Genomic DNA, 7,674 nt, shown 5'->3' with positions numbered 1-7,674 from the left:
AAGTTGCGGAAGCAATGCTTGAAAATAATTTGATATATAAAAACTCTAATATAGGCAATTGTTTGCATGGTGATGGTACTCAGAAATACCATAAGCATTATCAAAACTTTCAAATTACTACAACTAATGGGAAAACGTTATCTTTTGGTCTGTCAGAGGTGGTTGGCAAAGATGCAGCAACTGTTTTGCAAAACTTTACTAATATAGTAGATGACATTTATGACGTTGTTAGCAACTCAGCTACTGAAAAAGAAATTAATTTTGCTAAACTAATAACATCAATAAAATCAACAATGTCTGATCTTTCTTCGGTTAATCCTCTTTTTAACTCACAGTTAAAAACATTAAGGGAAAAACTTTTGCCTATTGCAATTAGTAACTGGGATTTTCTTTCCTCAAACGTCAAAAACAGTATGAAGGACATGAGTAATTTTTTCTGTAAAATTCATTTGCTTGGTAATTTTGCTTCTAAAACTGATAAAGTTTTAAATTCTTTTGAAAAAATTCTGCTTCAAAATGATTTGAAACTGTTTTTGCTTTTAGTGGTAAAGAATGTGGTGCTGTACGGTTAGTTCGTACTACATGTAAGGCATTTCATTCAAGGGGTAGCGAGGAAGCTGGTGTTGCATCATGGTTTAATTCTTATCTTTCCTCTCGTAACGATAAATCTTATTTGTTCCATTTGTTGGAAATCGATTTAATATTTTGTATTACAATGCAGCTGCCCTGTACTATCATAAGGATTCTAAAACAGAATTTCTTAATGCTTGGCCTAACCCTAATAATTTATTAAAAGCAATTAAGGAAGATATCACAAATCTTGTATTCATTGCTGAAGTCCGTGCATTAAGTATTATTGACAAACTACTTACTGGTCCAATATGGAGAATTATCGAATCACTTGATAGTATATTATTTTTAAACCCCTACCTACTTCGCTTGAAAGTTAGACTTTCATCTCTTTGTATCGATGCATCTTCTTTATTGTTTGCTAATGGAAAAATTTTGAGGATACCAATCTTCTTCATCAAGATGTGGTTTACACCAAGCTGTTTGAATGCACTCAAAATGATGAGTTTAATTCTTTAACTGTTCAATCACTTGAAATTATTTTCCACTCAATTCTTGTTATTTTGGAACGTCAGTGTGCTGACCAATTACCAGGTGGTAAATATTGGAATCCATCTAATTCTGTTTCTGAAGCTGCTTCTAATGTCCCTGTCACTAATAAAGCATCAGAAAGCGACTTTGCCATTTTGGATTTAGTGGTTCGCACAAAACCCAATGCAAATGTTCAAACTATCCAGGCTTTGACAATGTGGTCTCAGAACCAAACATTAGAATGGCTTAATAGTAAATCAGATGAAGAAAGAAAACAATTGCTTGAATATTCAAGATCTAAAGTAACATTAATGAAAAGCAAATATGATGAAAGAAAAGAAGCTCTTAAAAAAGATAAAGCTATGCACCTTCTAGCAAAGCAAGAAGAAAAAAATCGAGAAGAAATTAACTATACATAAAAAGGTTGCAGCTTGTAATGATTTGATAAATTTAAATGTAAGGGCATGGATATCATTAGAGGAAGCAGAGAAAACAGTTTCTAATATAGAAGAGCCATTGAGATCAAAAGTACTCCTTGCTCAACTTAATTTTTATCGCATAATCCTATGTGTTGAATGTGACAAAAAACATTTTTGTAAAACAAAAGTAGAAGGAAGCAAAAGAATAAACTTGTCTTCAGAGGAATTTTATCAAAATCTTCTTACTGTTATTCAAGCAAATATAACACCAAATAAACAATCTTTAAGTAATAATATGAGTAACAATTTAAAGCCTCGTTCAATACGTGATGCAGCTGTTGAAAACAAAAAAAAAGAATTAATGGAAAAAATTCAGGATGCAAGACTAAACAAACTAATAGAGCAACAAAAAAAGCACTCCTTATCAAAATTTATTAACAATCCATCTGATTTTGTAGGTTTTTCTATACAACATCGTGTTAGAGAAGAAGATGCTCTTAAAGTATCTTGGGAACGTGCGCAAGTGGTTCAAATTGATCAATTAAACGGTAAAAGAACGACATACCTTGTTAAGTATGATAACGAACCTGATGAAGTATGGTCATTTCCTTTATTGATTGATTTTGAAAAAGGTAATCTTAGTCTTTGTAGCTAGGGTTGCAAGGTAATTTTATTTAATGTAAATTTAGAATTATGTGACAGTATATATTAATCTTATTTCTTTTATTGTTATGTTCCAATAGTTTGTTTTTACTGCATTTGAGTTCAGTGGTTTTTATCTTTACAAATAGTATGAATCATATCTGATATGTTTATCTGTACCATTTTTGTTTATTTGTTGTTGTTTATTTGCAGCTTAACTGCACATTTTTATCATTAAAAAAAAAAAAAAAAAGCTTATGCAAAAATACTATTACTTTTACATTAACTGCCTATCAAGTATAGGAAAGAATTCAGAAATGGAGGGCTAACCTTAGGCTAATTTACTATTACTTTTACATGAACTGCCTATCAAGTAAAGGAAAGAATCCAGAAATGGAGGGCTAACCTTAGGCAACATGACAGCTCACGGATGGAGTGCAAAGTCCTATGGCTTACCTTCTCGTTGGTGCACTTCGTTAAGTAAGTTAGACAATTTTGTCTAATTTATGAACGGAATAGCCAAGTCAAATTATGTATAAAATTGTTTGTTAACAATACACACACAGCTTACTCTGAAGTTTGAATTGAAATTCGATAATTAAAATATTTTTTCTGAGTTCAAATAATTTGCAACATATAGTCAAATTTGGGTACATTAATAGTGCGATAAGACAAAACGATTTAAAACATCTATTAAAAAGTTTAAGACAAATAGATAGATAAGATAATCCGTATAAGTATTTCCATGTGTCTGTTAATCTATGTAATCTCAATTTCTTAATACAAGAGGGGGGTAATAAAAGTGAATGGGGGGTTTAGTCAAGATTTAATGAACTGGGGGAGGGGGTGTCAGAATTTACACTGAAAGTTTTATTACTTATCAGTAACGAAGATGAATTTTTTATTTTTAACGCTTATTTTCATTTTTTTTTTTTTTTTTTTAAATTATATTTTTTTTTTAAAAAAAATAAAAATTTAAAAACCGGGTGGGTTATTATTACGTTTTGTGTGGGTGGAAATGTTCCCAAAAAATAATAAACGCCCCCCCCCCCCTTGAGTTAAGGACTCGAGAGTACGCAATCAAATAAAGCCAAACACAATGAAATAGAACAATTCAACGAGTTTTTCATTCATTGTTTTCAAAATTTTTAAAAAGTTAAAAACCCTAACCCCATTAAAAAATATAACATTTTTTATATTATGATAGGTGCTGAAAACAATAAATTAGTCGAATCAGTAGAGTATAAGTGGTTAAATCTTTTTTTGAATCTATAACAATACTGAAATTATTAACAAGTCTTAGACTAATTTCTTTTTTTGTTCGTGTAAAAATAAATTTTAGATTTATTTTTATTTTGTACGTATTTTGACGTTTTCGGCATGTTTTATTTGGTTCCACGTTGTTCAATTGATAATTTATTAAAGAAAAATAAAATTAATTTAAGTTAATATTTATCATCAAAGTTTTGTTACGCTCAACGTTTTATAAATTAAAACATTTGAAAATTTATTTTGTGTCAAAAAGGTTTAAAACATATTCAAACATATTATACAGTTATTTGACTACTTCATGGTACGTCTGCGTTAACCCCCCAAAAAATTCTACTTATGAATTGTTCAAATAATTTAGATTTACAATTTATTTTCTAATAAAATTTTATTATAAGTTAGTTTACGCAACTTTTTACGCAAAAAAAAAAAAAGATAAAAAAGTTTTTTTTTTCAGTGCCAAAAATTGAACGAGATACTTTAAGAAAATATTTCATAAAAAGTCTGTGAATTGAAAATATTAAAACACGTATATCTTTGGAACTAAATAAGCTACAGAGGTGGTTGAAACCATTTTGAAAAGGAAATATATTAAGGAATATAATGCATTTAATATAAAAAATATTTACATTTGCTATAAATATTGCCTAAACTCCCTAATTTAAGTTTTTTTCGTAAAGTTTTATTCTTGAAAAGAATTATCATGAAACCGGCAACATTTTTATAAAATACTTATTGCAGATGATATTTTTGATTCAATGTGTCCAATATGATTTCTCCATGATAAACTTTCATCAATTTGAACACCATGAATCTTTGCATATTTTCCCAATTTATTGTTATGTTGTTAATAAGCAACTCTGGAATTTTTAACGGTAGAGACAATGATTGACCTATTTTATGAAATAAAATGTGGTTAGTTTTTTCACAGCTTAAGGATGTTTACTTGCTCTAAACCATAAATTTAGCTGAGTATTTATTGTTTCGAACATCGATTTTAAATTGCTATAATTATAAAACAAAATTGTGTCATCAGCATACATTATTAAAGATACTATGGATGATACTGTATGCATATCTTTTATGTAAATATATTATACACCATTGATGTAAATATTTTATACACCATAACAAACGAAAGGGAGAGTATTTTGAAAAAAGTTTAGAATTTTTGAAAACATTTCAACACCGGGAGAAATTTATTGCGTATATGTCATGATTGAGATTCTAATGCTACTAATGTCCTTATCATAGTCCGTAATCAAGTCTGTAAACCAGGCACTCCGTAATCTTAGTCCTATTAAGCTGCGGATGGAAATCATGTTCTGAAACTTAGAAAAGAAAATATTTAATAGTAATAAATGTAAAAAACAAACAAAATGACCTAAAAATAGCATAAAAAAAGGCAATGGCAAAGCAACGGCTAAACGCGGTTCAAAAACGGCTGCCATACATGGATCACTTTGTTTTCAGAAATTTTTACATTTCTTCGGAAAATATTTTACACACAACCAAGTATATTATTTACTCCCCAACAAGTAAAATTTTGTACACCCCATCATTAATTTACACCGCTTATTGGCAATCAATTTTTTACTCCATCAGAAAACTATTCCCCTTCATGGTTCAGTGCTGTCAAGCGGCCATTTTTTGTTAAACATCAAAAAGTGTCATTGTAAGAAAAAAGCTAGACTATTTAATTTAACTTATATATATATATATATATATATATATATATATATATATATATATATATATATATATATATATATATATATATATATATACAGGGGCTATTCCAGGAAAACAATTTAGATGGCGGTACATCATTGCCGGCGCCTTTTCGTAAAAAAATTTGCGATATGTAGGAATTTTTTTGAAAAAAAAAGCAATATTTGCCTAAAAAAAAACATAGATATTTTTTCTTAAAATTTATTGACAAAAAAATTATGTGAAAAATTGCTAAAGACTCTTTAAAAAAATTTTAACGCAATGTTTCTCAGCAATAATACAAAAAGTACTTATTATTATTAGGAACAAATTTTATTTTTAAAACCTCTATGAAAATCGCTTCTTTTGGGACCCAGGTTGACAAACTTTTAAACAACTTTTTTTTTGACATTATTAGGGATTTTACCCTAAATGCTAAAGATTTGAACCCAAAATTGAAACCTTTACAAATTGACGTAATGGTGAAAAATGAGTTGCATATTTGAAATCAAAATGAGAAATACTATACAAAAAATATATTGTTTGCTTGGCACAAGAAAATTTTTTTGCGGTTGACCTGTGTAATTGTTGCCGCACCGGTTTTAACTGGGAAGGGGAGGGGGAAGTTACCTCAAGAATATCTCACTCCCCTTTCTTTCTTAATCTACTTTGCCAGAAGAAGAAAAAAAAGTTATCCCCAAATAAACTCTGGGTTCATCACTACTAATAACACTAAAGTTATAACAACATAATCCAATTTTCTGAAGTAAAAATAGAAATTTCCATAAAAAAATGTTGCATTTTAATGAGACTAATGAAAAAAGTATTTTACATACTAATGAAACTAATGTCTACAAAAGTTATTATGCTTTAATCTTAAAAATTGTCACATTTTGAAGCATTCACCTCTAAAAATTCAATGTGAAATTTTGAAGTATTCTTCTCAAAATGGTCTAGATAGCAACTAACAATCAGTTCATTAATGTCTAGAGTGAAACACATATTTTTTTTAATTCTGCTAGGGTGATAAAGTCTAAAATCTAAGATAGGATTTTAATTTCTAAATAATTAAAATAATCAAAAAAATTAACACTTACTAAAAGGTTTTATTTAAAAAAAAAATGTTAACATTTCTGTGAAAATATGAGATCTTCTGATTTTTTTTCAAAAACTGTTTTAGATCTCAACTGAATTAAAAGTATTACGATAGCAGCTTTTTCATATTTTCCACCTTTTCAGTATCAATCTCCACATCTTCAGTTTCAACCTCCACCTCTTCAGTTTTAACCTCCACCTCTTCAGTTTCACCTTCCACCTTTTCAGTATCACCTTCCACCTTTTCAGTTTCACCTTCCACCTCATCAGTTTGCTTTCAAAACCTTTTACTAATGTAGAAAAGTAATAACACAACTAATATCTAACAACATTGCTAGATATAAGATCTTCCTGATTCAATATTTAAAACAATTTAAAAAGTTAACAAACTAAAATTATCTGAAAAAAAGCTAAAATACTGATAAAATTTCTAAAATCTATTCCCTTTTGCTAGATTTAAGAACAAAAACACACCTTACTTGCACCCTAAAACACCTTTAAAAAAACTTTTAAAACATATTTTATTGTATATACATATATATATCCAAATATATATATGTATATATATATATATATATATATATATATATATATATATATATATATATATATATATATATATATATATATATATATATATATATTTATATATATTTGTGTAAATTTTTATATATATTTATATATATTTATATATATATATATATATATATATATATATATTTATATTTATATATATATATATATATATATATATATATATATATATATATATATATATATATATATATATATATATATATATATATATATATATATATATATACAGTATGGTGCAAAACTGAGTTTTTAAAAAAAAAAAAAAATATTGTGTGTTTTGTTTTAATATTTTAGCGCTGTCAGGATTATTACAATAGTAAAGTGCTAATTTTTACGACTTTTTACGCCTCCTACTTTTACCCCAATGCACACGTATTTTTATTTAGTGACAAACATCTTTTGACTCAGTTTTGCACCACACTTGATGAAGGCAATATCTTTATTATTTTTCTCAAATTAATTTAATAATTTTGTGTGCAAATCAATTGACTATCTTTATATTTAAAATAATTTTCTATTTTCATAAATTTTATTGTTTAAATTTATTGTTTTTGATAGTTTTTTTTAATATAATGGGAATTTCAAAGACAATGAGTGATTTAATAAAAAAGGTGATCGAAGAAGGAAATACAACTCGTAAAATTGCTTCAAAATTAAAAGTTAGTCAAAGTATTGTGCAACGAATTGGAGAAAAATGTGGACATATTCTAAAAAAAAAATGTTGGCGGTCGACCAAAGAAATTGAGTGCGGTAGACAATAGAAGAGTAATCAGATATTGACTGCTGGAGAAGCAAAATCGACATCTCATGCAGCTAAACTTTTGCAACGTGATATAGTATA

The sequence above is a fragment of the Hydra vulgaris genome, chromosome 14 (genome assembly GCF_038396675.1).
Source record: "Hydra vulgaris chromosome 14, alternate assembly HydraT2T_AEP".
NCBI lineage: Eukaryota > Metazoa > Cnidaria > Hydrozoa > Anthoathecata > Hydridae > Hydra > Hydra vulgaris.
This window is presented reverse-complemented; position numbering follows the sequence as displayed.